Source organism: Pecten maximus, chromosome 13 (assembly GCF_902652985.1).
Source record: "Pecten maximus chromosome 13, xPecMax1.1, whole genome shotgun sequence".
NCBI lineage: Eukaryota > Metazoa > Mollusca > Bivalvia > Pectinida > Pectinidae > Pecten > Pecten maximus.
In genome coordinates, this window is record NC_047027.1 from 29821619 (window position 1) to 29846384 (window position 24766).

General features: G+C 36.6%; 1 long non-coding RNA gene across 1 annotated transcript; it reads left to right on the forward strand.

Moving 5' to 3' along the window:
- Nucleotides 1-18855: 18855 nt before the first annotated feature.
- On the forward strand, nt 18856-20107 carry LOC117341054. The gene is made up of 2 exons (XR_004535543.1): nt 18856-19120; nt 19736-20107. It is a non-coding gene; the product is annotated as an uncharacterized LOC117341054 (long non-coding RNA).
- Nucleotides 20108-24766: the final 4659 nt, after the last annotated feature.

The window sequence follows — 24766 nt, forward strand, 5'->3', positions numbered from 1 at the left end:
TAGTCGACTCCCCGACAACATTCCTAGTTACTTACACTGTACAGTAACATTGGTTTTTTGAACTCCCAAATAACATCCCTAGTTACTTACACTGTACAGTAACACTGGTTATTATAGTCGACTCCCCGACAACATTCCTAGTTAATTACTTACACTGTACAGTAACACTGGTTATTATAGTAGACTCCCCGACAACATTCCCAGTTACTTACACTGTACAGTAACACTTGTTATTATAGTCGACCAGGGTTGCCAACCTGTAAGTAGCCCAATGTGGGAGATCTCCCACATTGGGCTCTTGCAATGTGTGAGACTTTTTTACGACGTCACGGCATCACGGCGTTTTATTATTTGATTAAATATTGTAGAAAAAATATCAGACATTAACAGATATTTAAGCCATTTATTTAATATATCTTCTTGCTTTGAAATCTCCTCCTTTGGAGCAAGCTGATAGTCAATAATTTCCTCCTCAAGTGAATCCTTCTATCCTTGGTGACATTATATGTAATCTAGCTGCCAGTTATAGAACTTAAAGAATTAAAGTTTCCAATAGTTTTTGTAAGTTGATTATTAATAGTTTTATTCAATAGTTTTAGGGTTAAGATTATAAAATGTTTCGAAGCAATGGATAACTGTTCTATTTATATCATGTAGGCGTTTGAGTGAGTCCTAAGTATTTGCTGGCGTCGACTTGTTGCAGTGTGTGGTCGTGTAGTTTGTAGTTATATGTTGTTTTGGTGCGCTTGTTTGAGGTGGATATGATGTTGCATTTGTTTGGGTGAAATTTCATGAGCCAGTCTTGTTCCCACTGTCCTGCTGCGTTTATGTCTTGTTGTAATTTGTGTGTGTCGTCTATGTTCTGGATTGTCTTGTAGATGATGCTATCGTCGGCGAAGAGTCTGAGGGTGCTGTGTTTGATGTAGTCTGGTAGGTCGTTGATGTATATGAGGAAAAGTATGGGGCCCAAGCAGGTTCCTTGAGGTACTCCTGAAGGTACTATAATCTGTCAAGAGTTTAATTTTTAGCTGTGGTACTGGTAATTATATAAACCTTTGCCTGTAAAACAAACTCAATGCCAACTGACAAAATGTGGCGTTTTAAATCACATACTGCGCTTGATCTGATCGAAAACTTGGCTTTAAACAACTTGCAATAGGCATGCTACTTTACTTTACGAAAACACGTTTAGAAAACCAATCGTGATTTTTTTCCCTCATGGCGATTCTTTGAACTTGGCGACCTTAGCCTTAGTGGACCTGATATCGATCTTTTTCCTTTTAGGCGACGGCATATTTCACAAAATATCAAAGGGATTGTTCAGTTATAAACTGAGAATTTGAATATTACTCACTATTTTTGTAGGCCTAAGCTTAGTTATCGCGTTTAGAAGTCAACTCTCCGAACGTGCTTCCGTCGCTACCGACCGGATGTGAAGCGCGACGCCTGGTGTAATCTTTACAAAAACTGTAAGAGTTATTCCCCTTTGAACAGTCCCAAGCTAAAGTTGCCGATTTCATGGCTTCGCGTGAGGCGACTTGAGAAAACTTAATCAATGTGTGAGATTTGTACCTCACGTTACGTGAGGATTGCTTCAACGTGAGAAGGGACATTTTAGGGACGTTTTTACGTGAGTTTTTCGTCTCACGTGCGTGAGTTGGCAACCCTGAGTCGACTCCCCCACAACATTCCTAGTTACTTACACTGTACAGTAACACTGGTTATTATAGTCGACTCCCCCACAACATTCCTAGTTACTTACACTACTAAACACCTGGCCATGAATCAACCCTCAAAAACCCATTAGTCTGTGCCATTAATCCAACCCATTAAAACATGAAAAAAAATAAGGGGGTGTTTTAATGGGTAAAAGACCATTAAAAGACCATTAAAATCAGAGGTCTTGTTTAATGGGCATTACTTGATATTACTCAGTCGGGGGTAATGGGCATGAAAGGGATCTTGTAATGCCCATCAAAAACATTTGTAATGCCCATTAATGATGCAAATGGTGTCATTTATGGCCATTAAAACATGAAAAAATAATGGGGCCATTAGTTTTTTCCTAGTAGTAATGGGCAATTACCTGCCATTACTGCAGCTGCCATTTTGGAATAATGGGCATTAAACTTTTTAATAGACCTGTACAAGGTAGTCAATAATGGCCATTAAATGATTCAAAATCATGATCAACAGGAATAAATTAATGACCATTACTGTAACTACTATGTTAGAAAATGGGCATTAAATTTCTGGTTTTTAATCCCCATATGTACAAATTCTATATATTGATGGCCATTAAGACACCAGAAGATGAAAATTTGTTTTTAATAATATATATACATAATTCAATTCATTGTATTTTCTCTTACCCTAGACACATCCGATCTGTAATTTTACCAGTTATTGAGATTTTTAGCGACTGAGATACAATGTACCATGATAATTCAATAAATCAATGATTATAATGTTAAGTCAACCTATGACCTGCATTGAGCACTGTCTTAATTATATAACTTGTCAAACTAATAAATTATTACATATAATTACTGCATTGAAATATTCATGAACTTAAAACTATGATGAATGTTCATGAAAGAAATATTTCATGAACATTCATTAATCCTGAAATCAAGATTTTCATTCATAAAATCATCATTTTTCATGAATATTCATGAACTATTCTATTCATGATTAATTCATGAGTTATGAACTTATTTAGAAAATGAATTTGTATGCATTTTACCACTTAATTTCATCAAAGTTTGTCATGAACTGTATCACTTTGCATGTTTGACAATATCCTTGTAGTCCTTCCATTAAAAATTGCATTCAAATGGATCCATCACTTGTTTAAAAATTCATAACTGCTTGAAATGAGTATATGTACACAATCATTTGGACGCAAAATCCTTTTAATATTCTTCAGATAAGAGTGATTTATGTTCATTATTGCATTAATTCTCATTGTACGTATGATGTGTGTTTGTACAATTTAGTTAAATGGGCAATGCAATTTAAGAAATGCCAAAGCTGTTTGAATATTATGTGCACTATGTAAATTTAGGTCACATGCATGGTGATTGATTTTAAGTTAATTCTTACCTATAGACAGGTTGACATATTTCCAGAGTTGAATATTTCATTTCCTGGTAGTCTTGTATTGATCATGAAGCAGGTATGAAAGATAAATACTTGCCTTCATTTGTAAAATAACATGTTATTTATCTCTGTGAGAAAAGCCTCATGGCTGCCATGTATTGGAACTCTCCTGCTAGAAGTTTTTGGGCGGGAAAAATTTGGTGGGAAAATTTGGCAGGAAATTTGAAGTTTTCTTATTGTAAAGGGGTTTAGTAAGCCTGTAGTTTCCTTATTCTTCTTTAAGCCAACAACAAAATTGTAATATAGACATGGAATTAAATTTTAAAACTTTTTAGATATTAAGTTTTTTATTCAATTTAAAATGTAAGGTATTTTTTTATTCAAGAAAATGTTCAATTTTAAAGTCAAATTCTCATTTATTAAAATTCTTCAAAATTCATTACTATTTTATTCATTTTGATGAATTTTAATGAATATCATCAATGCATGAAAATTCATGAATAGTTCATAATCACATAAAATTCTCATTCATTAAAGTTCTTCAAAATTCATTATCAACTGTTCTTACTATTTCATTCATTTTGATGAAATTTGATAAATATCATCTATGCATGAAAGTTCATGAATAGTTCATAATCACATATGATGAACGATCATGAATCTTAATGAATTTGTAAAATTATTCATAAAAGTTCATGAAGAGTTCATGAGAGGTATTTGATGAATATTCATGAACATTTTTTCATGAATCAAAAACTTAGTATTCTTGAAAGTTCATGAATGATTCATGAACATTCATGAACTCATGAATATCATCTCGCAGGGGTGTATTTATTACCAGCTAATACATTGTATTTGATGAAGAACAAACACTATTTGAGTGTTCTCCAGATGGCAATTAAATTTATTAACTAATTATATAAGGTTCAATGTTGTATATACAAAAGATTGTATATACCATTTAATGGCAATGAGAATTGTTTGTAAATAATATGGTAACATTTAATGGCTATATGAAAATATGAGAACATTAATTGTTTATAAACTAATGCCCATGACAAGTTTTGCGGGAATGTGATGCCCATTAAACCAAAGTGTGATTTATTTAATGGCCATGACATTTTTCATGGGCATTGAAACACATTTAATAATGCCTATTATTGACATTCAAACGAGAACTGATGGCCATTAGATATATATTTCTTAAGATTTAATTACCAAGCAAGTATTTTCATGGCTTTTTAATGGGATATCAAGCTCCATTCTAAGAAAGTAATGGGCAGTTCTTAATGGTCATTACAAATTTCAAACAGGAATTAATGGTTCATTTTAATGTGTTTGACGTTTTTAATGGCTTTGGTAGTTTAGTAGTGTTACACTGTACAGTAACACTGGCTATTATAGTCGACTCCCCGACAACATTCCTAGTTACTTACACTGTACAGTAACACCGGTTATTATAGTCGACTCCCCGACAACATTCCTAGTTACTTACACTGTACAGTAACACTGGTTATTATAGTCGACTCCCCGACAACATTCCCAGTTACTTACACTGTACAGTAACACTGGTTATTATAGTCGACTCCCTGACAACATTCCAAGTTACTTACACTGTACAGTAACACTGGTTATTATAGTCGACTCCCCGACAACATTCCTAGTTACTTACACTGTACAGTAACACTAGTTATTATAGTCGACTCCCCGACAACATTCCTAGTTACTTACACTGTACAGTAACACTGGTTATTATAGTCGACTCCCCGACAACATTCCTAGTTACTGACACTGTACAGTAACACTAGTTATTATAGTCGACTCCCCGACAACATTCCCAGTTACTTACACTGTACAGTAACACTGGTTATTATAGTCGACTCCCTGACAACATTCCTAGTTACTTACACTGTACAGTAACACTGGTTATTATAGTCGACTCCCCGACAACATTCCTAGTTACTTACACTGTACAGTAACACTAGTTATTATAGTCGACTCCCCGACAACATTCCCAGTTACTTACACTGTACAGTAACACTGGTTATTATAGTCGACTCCCTGACAACATTCCTAGTTACTTACACTGTACAGTAACACTGGCTATTATAGTCGACTCCCCGACAACATTCCTAGTTACTTACACTGTACAGTAACACTGGTTATTATAGTCGACTCCCCGACATCATTCCCAACAGTACACCTGTACGTCCCGTGTTCTGATCTGTCCAGTTGTCCCAATGACAACACAGGTGAGACAGTAAAGTTGGTGTTGTCCGGTCGTGTCCAGACAAAGGTACAGCCAGGTCTACAGTCCGCTGTACAGGTGATGTCCGGTAACGTGTCCCCCTCTGTCCTGGTGTAGGTAGTGTCGGACGGGGACAGAGCTATGGAGGTACCGGGGGCGTCTGTAAATATTTAATGTTTTCAGTGTATTTCTAGTCTTCTATATATGTAAATGAGTATGTAAATATATTGAAAGAAGGCATAGAAAAGTTGTAACAATTTGTGCCTTATTCATTGTTTTAAATTTTATAATAAATACATTTTAATCAGACATTTTAAAGTTGGCATTTCATTTTGCCAATTGGTATTCTTTCAATTTATTGGTGATCTGGATTAATTCCATAGCGAAACACCGGTGTCTCTTATTTTGAGAAAAGGTCATTAAAATAGAATGTTATAATAGTAAATAATATCTTTGCATCATTTGATTTTACTGCCCTTTCTTAAATTGTGCAATGTAAACATCACTGATATCCCTTTTGCATGTTATCTGAGAATATCAATCATTGATACTAACTTATATTTTCCCTTGATACAATTCAATGTAAGTCTTTTATGCAACATTCCCCCGATAAGGCCCTTTCTCTCCACCCCCAAGAGACCCATATCTTCCATTTTATAATATACAACATTAGATCTCCTTAGCCCAATTATGCTTCAGACTAAGACAAAATCCATTTTGTCATTTGTAGGAATTTAGGGGATTTACCTAAATTTTCCCTATTGAGCCCCTTCCCTCTGGCCCCAAGAAGTCATGCAGTGTCACTATTTATGCAAAATCTGTTCCCCTTACCCCACGGATGTTTCTGACCAAATTGGATCTAAAGCCATTTGTAATTATAGGACTAGTAGCAATTTAGAATTACCTCTATTTCACCTATTGGACCCTGCTCCTCTGGCCCCATGAAGGTCAGAATCATCGTGTGTGGAAAATCTGTTCATCTTCCCTCAAGAATATTTTCGACCGAATTGGGTTCAAATTTATCATTAACCTTACGACTTGTAACGATTTAAAGAAATTACCTCTATTTACTATATTGGGTCCTGTCCTGCTGGCCCCTTGGGGATCAGAATGGTCATTAATACAAAATTAGTTCCCCTTTCCCCACAAATCTTTCTAACCAAATTTGGTTAAAATCCATTCAGTTCATGAGATATCATATATGTTAGTAACCTGCTTTTTTTTGTAGTTAAGTAGCTAGTCAAGTGCAACCTTTGACCATTAACCTTGACCAATGATCACCAAAATCTGATTACTAAAGCAGGGAAATGGAGCCACTTAGGAGTCTGAGATGAAAGATTTTATTTAAACACTTAAAAAGAAAAGTGACCTTTTTCTTACATGACCTTGGTACCCTGAAATCAATCTGTTTAAAGATAACACTATTATATATTGAATGCAAAACTACAAAAGGATGACTTCTTCATCCCTACGTAATACAGTAGAACTATAACAAGAATTATATGTAATTACCTGTTTCACCTGTACACTTTGTCAAAAAATAAGTTTCCAGCAATAAAACTCCAAAATTCAACTAAATTTTTTTCCCAAATACAATCTAAACACCTCCACTGGATAGTAAGGGAAGCACCCTGTATGCATTACAGACATGTGTAAATATTGACACATATTGCTAAACAAATATCATAAAATCACTCATTCTCAAAATTCATCTACATGTAAATATGTAATTTTTTACCAAAAATCATTCTTTCTGAAAGTGACAGAAAAATACATCCAATATATAATAGCATTTATTCCAAGTGGGCTATCAACTGATTTGTAAACCAAATTAAATTGGAGAAGCTGGCAGCACAATGCATATGGTGTAGGACATTAGGTAGATAGGTATTCCTGACTTTTCGGCTTCCCTTTCTGAACATCCCCAGCAGTTACCAGTTCTATGGCACCAGTGGGACTGGAGAAGTTTGAAACATGTTTTTGAATATGGCTGCCGCTGCGGCAATCTTAGGTTTCGGGCCGACCCAAAATAATTACAACAATTGTAGAATTGGTCAGGACCATCATAAGTCATTTGGTTTTCCTGAACAAACTCAAAATGGGCACAACTAAGGAACAAGTGAAGATTCAGCAAAATCCCTGAAGTACTTTTCAAGAAAAAGAGATAATTAACAAACTTCAATAATTGATATCCAAGATGGCCATCTGTTTGCCATTTTGTTATCCTAGTCAGCCAAATTGAATTGGCACAACCAGGGACCACAGGCGCTTGCATAGAAAATATGACTTTCAATTTTTTTTTTTTTTGATATGACAGTGGTATGTGTAATCTGTTAAGCTACAGATTACACATACCACTGTCATATCAAAAAAAAAATTGAAAGTCATATTTTCTATGAAAGCACCTGTGCCAGGGACTAGGGAAACCTGCATGTGAAAATTTAAAAATAACCCTACACATGTAGTGATGACAATGATTGTCCACAGACCAAGAACCACATACAGACTTTGTAGTGTGATTTGAATAGTCCCCCTTCCATCCCCACCATCTGATCAGAAATTGGAAATTGGATGATGGTAGGATAATAAAACCTTGCGGAACAATAAATACCTACACTGTACATGCAGTAACCCTTGTTATTATAGTCGACTCCCCGACAACATTCCTAGTTATTTACACTGTACAGTACCATTGGTTATTATAGTCGACTCTCCGACAACATTCCTAGTTACTGACACTGTACAATAACACTAGAGATTAAAGTCGACTCCCAGACAACATTCCTAGTTACTTACACTGTACAGTAACACTGGTTATTATAGCCGACTCCCCGACAACATTTCTAGCTACTTACACTGTACAGAGACACTTGTTATTATAGTCGACTCCCCGACAACATTCCTAGTAATCACTTACACTGTACAGTAACACTGGTTATTATAGTCGACTCCCCGACAGCATTCCCAGTTACTTACACTGTACAGTAACACTGGTTATTATAGTCGACTCCCCGACAACATTCCCAGTTACTTACACTGTACAGTAACACTGGTTATTATAGTCGACTCCCCGACAACATTCCTAGTTACTTATCATTGTACAGTAACACTGGTTATTATAGTCGACTCCCCGACAACATTCCCAGTTACTTAACATTGTACAGTAACACTTGTTGTTAAAGTCGGCTCCCCGACAACATTCCTAGTTACTTACACTGTACAGTAAGACTGGTTATTTTAGTCGACTCCTTGACAACATTCCCAGTTACTTACACTGTACAGTAACACTAGGTACTATAGTCGACTGCCCGACAACATTCCTAGTTACTTACACTGTACAGTAACACTGGTTATTATAGTCGACTCCCCGACAACATTCCCAGTTACTTACACTGTACAATAAGACTGGTTATTTTAGTCGACTCCCTGACAACATTCCCAGTTACTTACACTGTACAGTAACATTGGTTATTATAGTCGACTCCCCGACAACATTCCCAGTTACTTACACTGTACAGTACAACACTGGTTATTATAGTCGACTCCCCGACAACATTCCTAGTTACTTACACTGTACAGTAACACTGATTATTATAGTCGACTCCCCGACAACATTCCCAGTTACTTACAATGTACAGTACAACACTGGTTATTATAGTCGACTCCCCGACAACATTCCTAGTTACTTACACTGTACAGTAACACTGATTATTATAGTCGCCTCCCCGACAACATTCCTAGTTACTGACACTGTACAGTACTACACTGGTTATTATAGTCGACTCCCCGACAACATTCCCAGTTACTTACACTGTACAGTAACACTGGTTATTATAGTCGACTCCCCGACAACATTCCTAGATTATTACACTGTACAGTAACACTAGTTATTATAGTCGACTCCCCGACCACATTTCCAGTTACTTACACTGTACAGTAACACTGGTTATTATAGTTGACTCCCCGACAACATTCCCAGTTACTTACACTGTACAGTAACATTGGTTATCATAGTCGACTCCCCGACAACATTCCCAGTTACTTACACAGTACCGTAACACTGGTTATCATAGACGTCTTCCCGACAACATTCCCAGTTACTTACACTGTACAGTAACACTAGTTATTATAGTCGACTCCCTGACAAGATTCCCAGTTACTTACACTGTACAGTAACACTGGTTATTATAGTCGACTCCCCGACAACATTCCTAGCAGTACACCTGTATGTCCCGTGTTCTGATCTGTCGAGTTGTCCCAGTGACAACACAGGTGAGACAGTAAAGTTGGTGTTGTCCGGTCGTGTCCAGACAAAGGTACAGCCAGGTCTACAATCCGCTGTACAGGTGATGTCTGGTAACGTGTCCCCCTCTATCCTGGTGTAGGTAGTGTCGGACGGAGACAAGGCTATGGAGGTACCAGGACCATCTTCAATATATAGATACAAGTACATAGCAGTATTGTTTTAATTCATTTTTTCATCAGCCCTTGCTTTTTCAAGTGAGAAAATAAATGCATTATTTGATGAAATTAGGAAAATAGTAAATAAATACAAAATGATAGAATAAAATATACAGTTTAATACTTTCATTTTATTGTTTTCTCCTGTTTGCCTCATGATGTAAGTATCTAGATTAGGAAGCCTCCTGATCATGAGTAAATATGGACTAGTCTACTGAGGAAGTTTTCATTCCATTAACAAGTCCACTATTACATGATCTAGATCTTGTTCTGCAAGTTTGGATGAGTCCCTAAAGTCGGGAATCCCTTTCACACAAATGGTAAAGTTTGAGATTGAGGTGAAAATAATTCACAGAATTTAAACATGTTTCACCAAGTACCTGTGTGTATCTCAATGAGAACACTTTGGTACTCTATATGCTGCTGGGCAGCTTGTTACTTGGGTGTGGTGAGATACTTATTTGTTATAGACATGCAGGGGACATCTCATCTTGCTTTGGGGAATTAGCTTTGTTTAGATGCCTCTGATGCCTGATTGTCTATTTCTTTAGTCGGTATTGAAGTCTCTGATAAAAACAAGCACTGGTTCCATGATTATTAAGTTTTATTTCTGTGTCCAAAATAGTAAATTATAATAATCCAAATTGTTCTAACATTCACACACACTCATGTCCATAATTCCAATCCTTGTTCCTAGCTCTTGCTCCTGTTCTCTAACTCTCTCTCTAGTTCCTAACACTATGTTTTATATAATTGACATAAACAGTAATTCAAGAACAGAATCTCATTGGCTAGTTACCTAATTAAGATATAACTGGGTGGATCTAATAATTAAATGGGCGGAGCTACCACCTGGCTGTCCTAAAGATAACATATGGTATGAGTACAATAACCTGTAAGGCCAGCTTGGACTCACTGCTATTACTTTCTACACCTGTCATTAATTAACCCTATTGAGCAATTATATAAGTCACCTGTAGATTACCTGTGACAGGTTTACAGAGTCAATTAAAGACTTAATTCAATTGAGACATACCTTACTTAGTAAACATCAAAGGAAACCTAAACCAAATATTTCCTGTTTTGTAGGGTTCTATACAAGTTCTTTCCAAAATTCTAAAATCAACATTTTTACTTGTGCAACATGCAAAATATTTTTGAGGTAGTGAAGTATATATGTCTTTGTACTTAATTTGGGTCTACTTCCATTGTCCTACTGTCATTCTTACCCATATCTTGACCTGCAGACAGCAATATTTGTTTCCTTGTTGTCACAAATTAAATCAAAACTCAAATGTTTTCAAATCACCACCCTGATTTTAATGACTATTAATATCTCCTTCAGTTTCACTCAGTTTACATGTCCTATATCTATAGTACCAAAAGTCGAAATTGGCTTTTATTCTGACTTGGACATTCGATACTTGGTGTGTTACACATACAGCTTGGCATCTTTTCATTCACTAAATTGTCATCGCAATCACTAGACTAGTGACGGGTGCAGTATTCTGGATTTCTGATTTGACTTGAAAAGAGTTGTGATCTTAGCTAATCCCTCTGAAGACTTTTCTGTTCATTTTCTTTGGTATTATATAGATATTGTACAACATCTTCGTGTTGTCTACAGATTCTCTTAAACGATTGTTTACCAGCTATATATCTAGGTGACCCGTGATTTTGTGTACATACACAGTACCCGGATCCGATCCCTGTACCAGAAATATTGATATTGGTTTTTTTTTCTCAACGACTCAATGAATAAATCTGATTTTTTCTGATAAAGACATATTATTAAAATTTGAAAAATCTGACAGTTTATATTAAAAGAAAGTTAATCCCTATAACTTTAGTAATCAATGATTTACATTTTTTAAATCCTGATTTTGTGTACACTGCACTCAATTGTGAAAATTTATGGTTTTTGGCTATTCATTCGTAAAAAAAGGTTTATTTTTATGATAATTTCTATTCTACTTTTCATGTTATTCTAGATGTTGATACAAAATTGAAATATAAGTTTCAATTACAAAACAACCACTTGTTCATTTCAAATCTTGCCTTTTTAAGATCCCGGCGATGATCTGAGGGGTTTTTGTTTACCATGGTGGTTAAAATACCATACCACACCGGTCCTGTACCAAGGGCAGGCTGCTCCCTATCCACCACCCCTAGCTAAGACTACTGGTGACCCTGTACCTTTTCATGTCAGATTGGAGAATCAAACCCAGTGGCTGCCTTAAGGTGAAAGGCAAATGTATGTGTTACCACACAATTTGTTAGCCCACCATCTGATGATGGTTGGTTATCTAAAGTCATCACCATCCCATTTAATACAATTTTACCAACCTGCCACGTTGAGTGTATAGTCATCACTGTCTTCTGTTTGATTAGTTAGGTTATAGTTGGTACGTCTACAGAACCAATCAGATCCATGGTCTCCCGTCTGTGGCTGTATGATCCACCGGAACACTGTACCAAGGGTTACTCCAGACATTACACAGGAACAGACATCCGGTGTACAGGGGACGGCGGGGCTGACTCTGATGTTGTAACATTGGTCACCACCTACTTGTATACTACCTACTGGAGTAGTGATGTCAGGACGACGGTAATACTGGACAACATTGGCCTCCTCTGGTACATCACACGTCAGTGTAAACTCAGTCCCAGGGACGGCGTACTCAGACGACCCGGTCAGGGTTACAGCATCTTGATGGGTAATGAAAGAAATTTCATATCCTGAACATTAGTTAACAAAAAGATGTACAGCAGTTATAATTACCAACTATTCAATGCAGTTTTTGTTTTGTACATGACTGTAGATGATGAATTATAACTAATACACTATACATACTTGCTTAATAGAATATGAAACAAAATAAACTGATACCATATTAAAACAACTTATAAAAGGTTCAAACAGTCTTTTGCTCTAAAATCTTTAAAAAAATAAAAGGGCCAAAGGCCCCGAGAAACGTCAGGGTCTGAGGTCATATTATAAGAAATTTAAAATAGGATTTTATAGTCAGACAGTTACATTTATATCAGATGAAATGTCTTAATCTGGCCCTGGTATTCCTATTCTATATATATTCAAGAAAACATGTATAACATATATATCAGCTGACAACATTACAAAAGCTGAGTATAGATAGTTTTTTCCCTATTTCTTTAATGCTTGTGGAAAATTATTGATATACTTCTGAATCAGTAAAGCTACTTGTAAACTTTGAAAAAAAAAATCAACTGAACGACAAATCCGTCTATTAACAGAACATGTTGTTCAAGTGACTACAACGAAAGATAAAATCCAAGATGTACACAGCCGAAGTTTTTTTAAAACTTTATTTGTACTATAAGATGTTAATAAGGCCTATACATCTATTGTATGGCCCCTAGTAACACATTTGAACTCCGATAGAAAACTGCAGTTGCCTTGTCCGATGAGACATATCTAGTTTTGACACCAAAGCCAGTACATCAGTCACGGATCATAATCATTAGATTCTTTTCAAACAACAAATAATAACCTTATTTAATAAAATCCTCACGAAAAACGGCGATGTAGTTTGTTACAACTTGCCCTCAATTTCTGATCATATTTCTTGCGTATTCTAGCGACATACAAATGAATATGAAACTGCGAACGGTCGTTGGTTTATAGTTACCGCCATTTTGGCTGACTAGTGATGAGTCACGTGACAGCTGAAGCAATCTAATTAAAATCTAGATGATCATTCTCACTACGTTACATGAACGTAGTGATAATGACCATCTATATTTTAATTAGATTGCAGCTGAAGTTATCTCTTTGAATGCTTGGGTGCATTTGACTACGTAAATAGGGTTGGTTTTAGGCTTATATGAAATGTTCCTGCATATGAACTCAGGATGAACAGACGTGGATAGTTTAATTTCTCTGTGAATGCATGTACATTTCCACGACGATCAAACTGATTTTTCTACTTTCGTTTTCAAAGCAGGATCGAGACAGAACTACGTAATCCTGCCAACATATACTGAGGAGGAAAATGTTTATATTTATACTCTACAATAGTCTAGAACACCAAACATTCATATTTCATTTTAAATAATTGCAGTAAACATGGTTTACATTACTTAAATTGTGTCAATAATTGCTTTCAAACTAGGAACTATATTAGGCTGCGGATGTATATCATTTGTATGACAGAAAGGAGGAAAAGTTAGCCGGAACAGAGATGCCAAAGGCACCCTGACGTTAAAAATCATTGTAACTTATAAGGGACCTACCATGCATCAATTAATTGTTTTTCCATAGACTTAGTGCTAACGTTTTGGAGTGTTTCATTCAAATTCTTGAATTCAATACGACAATTATGGTTTATAACAAAAGTTTAGGGTCTCATATAACACCTAATCAAACAAGAGGCCAATGGGCCTTAACAGTCATCTGACAAACATTTACAGCAGGGACACACCCATCAATCCAGCATCATTACCATAGATTACCTAGACCTAGCCAGTTATGTTTCAGATCAAATCTGGTTTTTATTCATTTTGGTTTAAAAGAGGAGAAGCATATGAAAGCAAATTTTCAGCCAAGTTCCAATTTTTTGGGCATGCTCCTTTGTCCCAATTGGTGGGACAAGCCTCATTTAGGAATTTCCATTCCCCAATGATTTTTCATACTACATATTAATGTTGTTGTAATCAATTAAGGCATCAATGAGTAGTAGCATTTAAAGGGCAATATTTAATCTAAGTGTTCCTTTTGGGCGCCCCACCCTTCTTCCCCCAGGGCAATAGTTCTCTCTCATTTATATAAATTATGACTGCTGTTCCCTTAAGATGTTTGAAATCAAATTTGATTGCAATCAATAAAGGCATTAAGAAGCTACAATTTTAAAGTAAAAGTTTTGCTAAGTTCTCCTTTTGGAGTCTCGTCCCTCGGGGCCCCAGGTGCCCCACAAGCCTCATTTGTATAAATTGTGATTATATTGCCATCCCTTTATAATGTTTCAAATCAAATTTGAATGTAATCCACCCAAGGGTTGAAGAGGTCTGAGTAGGGTTTTAAAGCAATAATTCACCAAAGTTCCCCCTTCAGGGCCCCGCCACTGTGGCCCCAGGGGTCAGACCTGTCTCATTTATATACAAGAGGCCCACATGGGCCTTAACGGTCATCTGACAAACATTTACAGCGGGGACACACCCCTCAATCAAGCATCATTCCCATAAATTATTTATATGCAGGCAGTTATGTTTCAGATCAAAATCTGGTTTTTATCTTTTTTTGGCTTAAAAGAGGAGCAGCATCTGAAAGCAAATTTTCAGCCAAGTTCCCATTTTTGGGGCATGTCCCTTGTCAAGAATTGTGGGTATAGGCTTAGCCTAATTATTTGCAAACAGATGAGACAACAACATTAATTACATTAACATATGTTTTCACTTGAACATATTTACAAAATCATAGGAAAACAATATTTACTCCATACAAAACACCCTTTCACACTCCCACTCATTCTCTACAATTAATTAATAATGTGCAACACAAAACAAAACCTGTCTCTGAAACCCATTGTCTCTCCGGACACCAAATATATAGAGTTCATCACTGTGGTTGGTTCCCAAAGTTCTCTTCACTCCGATGTTGTTTAACTGCTTCATAATAGGTATATATATGTATACCCTCCGTAGGCACTGTACTAGTCCAGCACAAATATCTCCTTTCTGGTTTCACATAAATAGACCAGGGATTCTGCTGCTCCCACTATGGTCTGGCACATAGACCTTTCTATGGCTAATGGCTCCCTGTCCCAAGGTCACTGTTGGCGTCTCTCTTTAGCATTTCTGAGCACTCTCCTGTTTCATTCCAGGACTCCCACACTCCATTGAGGTGGACATAGCACACAGCTTCTCCAAGTAGCAAAGTTTTGCCCAAACTAGCACACAGCTTACATGTAGTGGCTTCAACTATCTCTAACTTGGATAATAACGTTGGGCACACAGCCCTGGTAACATTTTATTACCAAGCACACAGCTTAGGCATTTCTCCCCTGGCACACAGCCTCTGACATCCGTGAACTTTCCAGGTCCAGGTCCGGGGTTGAAAATGGCCGCACACACAGGTAGCACTTACCTGTGTTGCATGATTTGGTTACGCCTCAGTGACCCTGACTCAGCACTTTCTCTTCAGTGAACTCAGGTACCCTCTACAGTACAGGTGTATTCCCTGATCACTGTATAGGACACTATACCTTACCACTCCATAGTACTGGATAACTGGCAAATATTTTGCAGAGTACAACATAACTTTTTGACATCCCTGTGTCCCAATAGGTCGGACAAGCCTCATTTATATCAATTAGGGATTTCCCTTCCCCAATAATATTTCATACTAAATATTGTTGTAGTCAATTAAGGCATTAATGAGGAGTAGCATTTTAAAGCAATATCTTATAACCTAAGTGCTCCTTTTGGGCGGCCCACACTTCTTTCCCCAGGGTTCAGACCTGTCTCATTTATTAAAATTGATTGCTGTTCTCTTACAATGTTTCAAACCAAATCTGGTTGTAATCAATAAAGGCATTAAGAAGCTTAAGGAGTACGATTTTAAAGCAAAATTTTTGGTAAGTTCTCATTTTTTGGTCTCACCCTTCTGTCCCAAGGGTCCCCACAATTAAGCCTCATTTATAAAAAATTGTGATTGCCATCCCCTTATAATGTTTGAAACCAAATTTGGATGTAATCCAACCAAGGGTTAAAGAAGAGTAGGGATTTAAAGCAATAATTTACCAAGTTCCCATTTGGGAGGAGTAGGAATTTATAGCAAAAATTCACCAAACTTCCCCTTTTCGGGCCCCAGGGGTCAGACCAGCCTCATTTATGTTAAATATGATTGCCCTCCCCCAATGATGCTTCAAACCAAATTTGGAAGTAATCCATCCAAGGGTTAATGGAAAAGTAGCATTTTGAAAGAAAAAGTCTTACAACCAGCGGACGGCGCATGGAGGACAGCCGACGACGATGGACAGAACGTAATAGCTATATATAGGTCATCCTGACCCTTTGGGTCAAATGACTAAGATATGATTGCATTCACCGAATGATTTAATTTTCACACCAAATTTGGATGAAATCCACCAAATCGTTAAGGTGAGTAGGATTTTAAAGCAAAATTCACCAAAACTCCCCTTTTGGGGTCCTGCCCTTCAGGCCCTAATAAGAGTCACAGAAGTCTCATTTATACAAAATATGACTACCCTCCCGCAATGATATTTCACACCAAATTTGGTTGCAATTTAAACAAGGGTTATGGAGGAGAATGATTTTAGAGCAAAAATTCACAAAAGTTCCTCTTTGGGGCCCGCCCCTCCGGCCCTAGGGGTCACAACAGCCGCATTTATAAAAGATATGATTGCCCTCTCCCAAAGACAGGTCACACCAAATTTGGTTGTAATTCATCCAAGGGTTAAGGAGGAGTAGGATTTTATAGCGAAAATTCACCAAAGTTTCCCATTTGGGGCCACGCCTCTCGGTACCCAGGGGTCACACTATCCTCATTTATTTAGAATATGATCATGACTGCCCTCCCCAACTGATGTTTCACACCAAATTTAGTTGTAATTCACCCTTGGGTTAAGGAGAAGTAGGATATAGCAAGAATTCACCAAAGTTCCCCTTTTGGGGCCCATCCCTCGGGCCCTACCCAAACAAAAATACTTTCTTGCAGTAAGCTTGCGGCAAGCTTGCGGCAAGCTTATTTTACTCTTCGCAAGCTATATGCAAGCTAGTAAGAAGCTTGCGCAAGCTTGCAAGCAGGCAGGTCCTAAAACTTAAGCTATCTGCAAGCTCGCAAGATCATGGTTGCAAGCTTGCGAGTCCTTCTGCAAGCTTGCGAGTACTTCTGCAAGCTTGCGAGTCCTTCTGCAAGCTTGCGAGTACTTCTGCAAGCTTGCAAGTCCTTCTGCAAGCTCGCAAGATCATGGTTGCAAGCTTGCGAGTCCTTCTGCAAGCTTGCGAGTACTTCTGCAAGCTTGCAAGTCCTTCTGCAAGCTCGCAAGATCATGGTTGCAAGCTTGCAAGTCATTCTGTAAGCTTGCGAGTCATTCTGCAAGCTTGCAGGAGGGTTCTCTTTTTGCAAGCTTGCAAGCCTTCAGTCCTTTACAATATTCTGCATGTTGTGGACTTAGAAACTTTTCTACTCTGATGTTACTTGTGAGATGTGAAAATCTTCTAAGTCACAGCAGCATGGATTTTCTATTTCAAAATCTGTAACTTTTAGTATTTCATATCAGATTATCTAAAGGTGAATATGAGTTTCTTCAGAGTTAAACACCTCTTTTTGAATCAAAATTGAATGATGATTTCAGTAATCAATCATTACTGTTTAAATTGCAATTCATGTTTGTAAAACTTCAATAATAATCATGACATTCATATCTTTTCAAATTTAGATATCCAACCAATTTATAATAATGCTTAAAGTATTGCTTCATTTATATATTTTACACATGTATTTATAAAATCCTCTTTATTAAAGTTATCAGTGAATATATTATGATATATTTTTGTTAGTATAATCAGTTGTTTCTAGGAATGATATTCATTCTAAGGGTAACCTGCAAATTATGTGAATTGAATTTCCATCAGTGCAAAGTTCAGCAAAATATATGTTGAAGCCTTATTATCAAAAACCTTTCCAACACCAATATGTGTAAACAAACAAAAGGAGAGCATATGTTATCAGTAGACTGGCCCAGCTTGACCAAGGTAATATGATATCAGTTCAAGCTGATGAGTACAGGAAGTCCATGCCAGTCAGACTCCAGACACCATGGGGCCAACCCTGGGGTATAAGGTTCATTTCTAACTGACTGTATTAATTGTGACTTATTTGATGATTTATTTCAGTAATAAATACATAAAATGAAACAATATTGTTAAAGTAACTTCAATTCAATTTTATAGTATTAATAATTTTAAAAAGCATCTGTTGAACTCACAAATCTTCATTTTTATTAAGTCTGTATGAATGAAAAACCTTTCCTGTGCTAAGATTGACCAATGTAAAACAAGGTCCCCACTTTGAATTGAGTTTCCTGTGGCTGCATGTGGACATTTTGCATCTCTGTGAATCAGTATAAATTGTCCTATCAATCACTTCTGGAAATAGAATCAACTTCTGTCATTCTGGACATGGTAAGGATATGTACAACCTATCTACATCTGCATGTTGAAAGTTCTGTAAATAAGTTACATAAACAAACAGAAGATGGACTCAGTGAAGTGATTTAGATGAAGATTTCCAAGGGTCAACAATAAATGGTGAGTGGTGAGATTTATAATAACATACGGATAATGTTTCAATTGATATAAGAATAATTTACTGATCTAAAATAAACATTATTCTATTATCTTTGGAAATTTTGGGTGAAAAAAAATACAGAGCTATAACACTAGCACATCTAACAAAAACAAAAACTTCTTGTATATTTTATCTTTTACAACAGAAAAGCCTAGGAAAGTTGAACATTATATATGAGAAATGTGTATTTTTACATTCATTTCTTGTGTTTTAGATATGTTGCAATTATTGCACAAAAATAGTTTTAAGACAAACTGACAATAAAACCTGTATATAAAACTAACCATGCTTCTGTTTATAAGACAGCACTTCTAGATCTAGGCATCATACAAAATTTTACTCTGTGGATAGTCAACTTGTGATATATATATGCCTAAACTTGGAAGGTCACATATTTGATTCTCTATCATGAAATATCTAGAGTGGTCACATCAGAAAAATTGTAATTAAGCCAGATTTAGTTGTTGACATTTAAAGATGTCTTCAAATATCTAATATAGTTGTTTTGGCTTACAAAGAATAACATCAATTGATCAATATTCTATGTAATATTGCTTTGTTTTATTTTTTTGTAGCACAAATGCAAAAAGATACAGTGAGCTCTGAAGTGGACGGAAATGACAGGAAGAGTTAAAAGATATTGTAACTGTACTGAAAAAAGAACTGGTATTATCAACATATGATGAATATTCTACCGAATGCCAACAAAAACTATAAGCCATTATTGCAGTGACAACAGAGATTAACAATGATAAGAAAAACATTCATGAACTAGAAATTAAATAACCTTTGAGGTATTGTTATGTAAGTGTGCATTAATGATTTAGTTTAAAAGAATATGGAATAAAATATAGATGTTTGTATATAAAGTTCGTATCTATAAGGTGTTTTATTGTAACAGCATGCCGTACTGCTCTGAATGATAGAAATACAGACTTTTACATTAATTTGATGTTTTTGCTTTATTTTTGCTGCATTAAATTTATTTTTCCCTCAGAGCTAGACTATTTCGCTTGCGGCAAGCTTGCATAAAGTGGCTTACCGCAAGCTTGCATAAACAAGCTCGCCGCAAGCTTGCAGAAACAAGCTCGCCCCAAGCTTGCAGAAACTAGCTCGCCGCAAGCTTGCAGAAACAAGCTCGCCGCAAGCTTGCAGAAACTAGCTCGCCGCAAGCTTGCCGCGAGGTTTCAAATACTATAGCTTGCTGCAAGGTTCCAATTCCTAGCTTGCAGATTAAGCTTGCAGCAAGCTTGCAATAATAGTGAATCGCAAGCTTGCCATTTCTGTTTGGGTAGGAGTCAGACCAGCCTCATTTATATAAAATATGATTGCCCTCCCCCAATAATGCTTCAATCGAAATTTGGAAGTAATTCACCCAACGGTTAAGGAGGAGTAGCGTTTTGAAATAACAAGAGGCCGATGGGCCTTAACGGTCACCTGAGATTTGAATTATTTCATTTAATCTAATTGACCCTTTTTGGCCCCACCCATCAGTCCCTGGGGGTCAGTCAGAGCCAACATGTGCATACCATCAAACTGTTATCCCATGCTGATAATGTAAACAGGTTAGAATGAATTCCAATATAAATCCAACAAACAATAGTCAAAAATGTGATTTCCCTATATAAACTATAGTAAAGTTTACACCCTCCCCAGGAGCAAACGTGAGACCCCAGGGTCATGAAATTCACAATTTTGGTAAAGCACCATAAGACCCTTCCATCTATGAAGAGTGTTTGATTCCACCCTATCTGAGAGTACTAAAAGAGAAGAAGATTTTTGAAGTTTTAGTCAATTTGACCCTTTTTGGCACCATCCTTCAGGCCCCTGGGGTGGGGGGGGGGGGGGGGGGGGGGCACCATATAATTCACAATTGTGGTTGACCTTTAGCCATAGAAAATTTCTGCCAAATTTTATTGAATTTGGTTAAGCACTTTTGGAGAAGAAGTCGAAAAATGTAAATTGTTTACGGTTTCTCGGCAGACTAGGCGATTAGAATAGGTCACTTGATGAGACTTCATCACAGGTGACCTAAAAAGTCTTCCGCACGGCGGACGGCGCACGACCATGGACGGAACACAATTGATATAGGTCATCCTGACCCTTTGCGTCAGATGACCTAACAAGAGCTAGACTCATGGGCCTTTAAACGGTCACCTGAGATTTGAAATAATTCAGTTAATTTAATTGACCCTTTTTGGCTCCACCTATCAGCCCCTAGGGGTCAGTCAGGGCAAACATGTGCATGCAATCAAACTGTCATCCCATGTTGATAATGTTAATCAAGTAAGAATGAATTCCAATCGAAATCAAACAAATTATAGTCAAAAATGTGATTTCCCTATATAAACTATAGTAAAGTTTACCCCCTACCCAGGGGCAAACACGAGACCCCAGGGTGATGAAATTCACAATTTTGGTAAAGCATCTTAAGGCCCTTCCATCTATGTAGAGTGTTTGATTCCACCATATATCTGAGAGTAGAGAAGAAGATTTTTGAAATTTCTGTCAATTTGACCCTTTTTTGCCCCACCCATTAGCCCCTGGGGGTCAGTCAGGGCCAACATGTGCATGCCATCAAACTGTCATCCCATGCTGATAATGTTAACCAAGTTAGAATGAATTCCAATCGAAATCAAACAAATTATAGTCAAAAATGCGATTTCCCTATATAAACTATAGTAAAGCTTACTCCCTACCCAGGGGCAAACGTGAGACCCCTGGGTCATGAAATTCACAATTTTGGTAAAGCACCTTAAGACCCTTCCATCTATGAAAAGTGTTTGATTCCACCATATCTGAGAGTAGAGAAGAAGATTTTTGAAGTTTTAGTCAATTTGACCCATTTTAGCCCCGCCCCTCATGATCAGGCCCCTGGGGGGTGGGCACCATATAATTCACAATTTTGGTTGACCTTTAGCCATAGAAGCCCCCTGCCAAATTCCACTTAATTTGGTTTTGCGGTTTCGGAGAAGTCGAAAATGTAAATTGTTTACTGACGCACGGCGACGGACAACTTAACTCTTTACCACTTAGCACTCCCTATACTTTACCACCTAATGACGACATCCGACGCCCCTACCTGTATCCCTAATGACGACATATGACGACATTTCAAATTTGCCACCTTTTTGTAGGGCTCGCTGACTTACCTGTAAATATGAGTTGAAGTGAAACTTTATTTTTGGATTTGCAAACTGTAATTCAATTTTGGAGACTCTCATGATTAATTTGGTTAAGGGGATCAGAATATAGCTTGTACTTATAGGTCACTTGAGACTTTGTCTCAGGTGACCTAAAAAAAGTTGGGTCCTTCGATCAGCTCAAATTTTCTCCAGGGTAGCCATTTTGAAAATGGATGAATTACGTAGGTAAAATTCTCAAAAATCTGAAATGTTCACCATGAGCCGATTATTTTTTGGAAAAAAATTCAATCGGACTTATAAAATTTACATCACCATTTCTTTATTGATAGTTACCTACAACAAAGATGTAGCTATCAGGCCACATATCTATTTCCTTACTTTATACTGGCCAGTCAGTGGCTGCCAGACATTTTATTCTTGGCTCAAATTTCTATACACAGGGGATGTTTCAAAAGTATATTTTTCGGCATAGCCATATAATTTTCTTTTGGCTTTGGATATGACGCAATAGGTGGCGTTACTGATCAAGATGAAGTATGTGATTGGTTAATGTAGCGGTAAAAGCAAAATGCAGATATGCAGTTAAAAACGAAACAAAGTTAAGATTGAATGCAAGCTGAATAAGTGGATGTATCTATTCAAATGGCACATTATAATCAAAGTACTGTAAGTACTGAAGACACAGGGGTGCACTTTTTTTTCGCAGTCATGAGAGAGGTAGGCGGAGCTTATTCTGGGTGTTGTAAGATGTAGTAATGTAATTTGAAAAGTTGAGTACTCTACTTCACCCAAATACTATTTTCGTGACTATGATAATGAAAATAATTGCACTATTTCATGGATTCAAAATGTTTTTTTTATATGATAAAATGGTAATTGGCTTATATTGAAAACTAGAAATGGCATTTACACCTCTAGCATATTTAAAGGGGAAGTAACTCCATACTATATGGATTGTAAGGGTTGCACAAATTTGTTTCAATATATACACTCATAAGCAAACAATACTTGTTGTGTTGATTACATCTTGGCTATCATAGATACCGTATATAATAAATATACCGGTAATGATTATGTAATATATGTATCCACACAGTGTACTGGTGAATTAACCTACTGAATTTGTTGTTAGGCAATACCTTGGTACACTAATACCAAAATAATATATTGATAGTGCAAGCAGTAGATGGTTTATGCTACAAATTCCAACATTCTACACATATCTGCCGGAAATGGGTGATTTGTTTTTAATTTCTTTGTTTGCAACAAGTAATTGCTATAATGTCACGAACATTTTTAACTCATAGGCAAAGTAACAGATCAGTTATATAGGCATTAGGACTTCGCCGAAAATAGCACAACGGAATGCAGGGACACATCGAGATTAAGTGTCCCGTCACAAAATCAAATTTGACAAACTGAAATCCCCAGGAGGAGGGTCCGGACTTCCATGTCTTGCAGACATATTTCTAATTTCCAAAAAAATAAATCCTTTCTATATATATGTCTTTACATATATGACAGATAGAAATAGTCTTAATTTTGTTATGTAAATAAGTATAACATATATACACATTGTATATAGATAACAGGATAAGGCTGTCCACTGTATAGGTAAAGGTGCCATGCTGGGCCTATAACCCCTGACTGAAGGGAAGGGTCTGTCCCCCATGGTGACCATATGGTACAGGAGACATCCTAAGCTAAAGATAGTTTAAGAGGTTGTGTTTGTTTTATATTTAAAACAATAAATAACTGAATAACTATTTTAATGTGGACTATAATATCCATACCTTTAGATGCAGTAAGTGGTCTAGAATTTATACATTGTTTTATAATTCAATAGACAACATAGTTTGAAGCTGGGTAGCTTTTACTGTAATGTACAGTAAATAGAAGTCTGTATTTCTAAGGTAATATTTATACTTGATAATGGTTTTATGTAATTTCTATATCAGTAGAAAATAGAAGAAGTCCTCTTTTAGATACAACTTTTATATTGATTGTAAATAGTGAAGTTTGTTTGCTATGACAAATGAAACTAGTGTAACAAATACAAACTAGTCCTGTCAAGCAATATCCAGAGATCCCTAGGGAGTCTATACTGGGTGTCCTCCGCGAGGGACGAGCTGAAACTATAAGGTGAGGGCTAAGAGCCCAAAATAGAGCGTTTACAGAGATAACAAAATAAGGGGACTCATAATAGAAAGAATCTAGGATTCCAGAATCAGGAGAATGAATAAGAAAGGAAGATTCCATTAGAAGGACGATATCTATTAGAAGGAGGTTTTCTTGGATACTAAAATATTATATTCAGACTCTGGTTTAGAGTCGACAGTGAACAGTTAAGTTCCAAGTATGGATGATGTATATGGGTGTGACAGAGAGCGTTTGGATAACTATATGTACCGTACATCAATATAAGTATTCATGTTTATAGTAAAATAAAACATGAGGAAT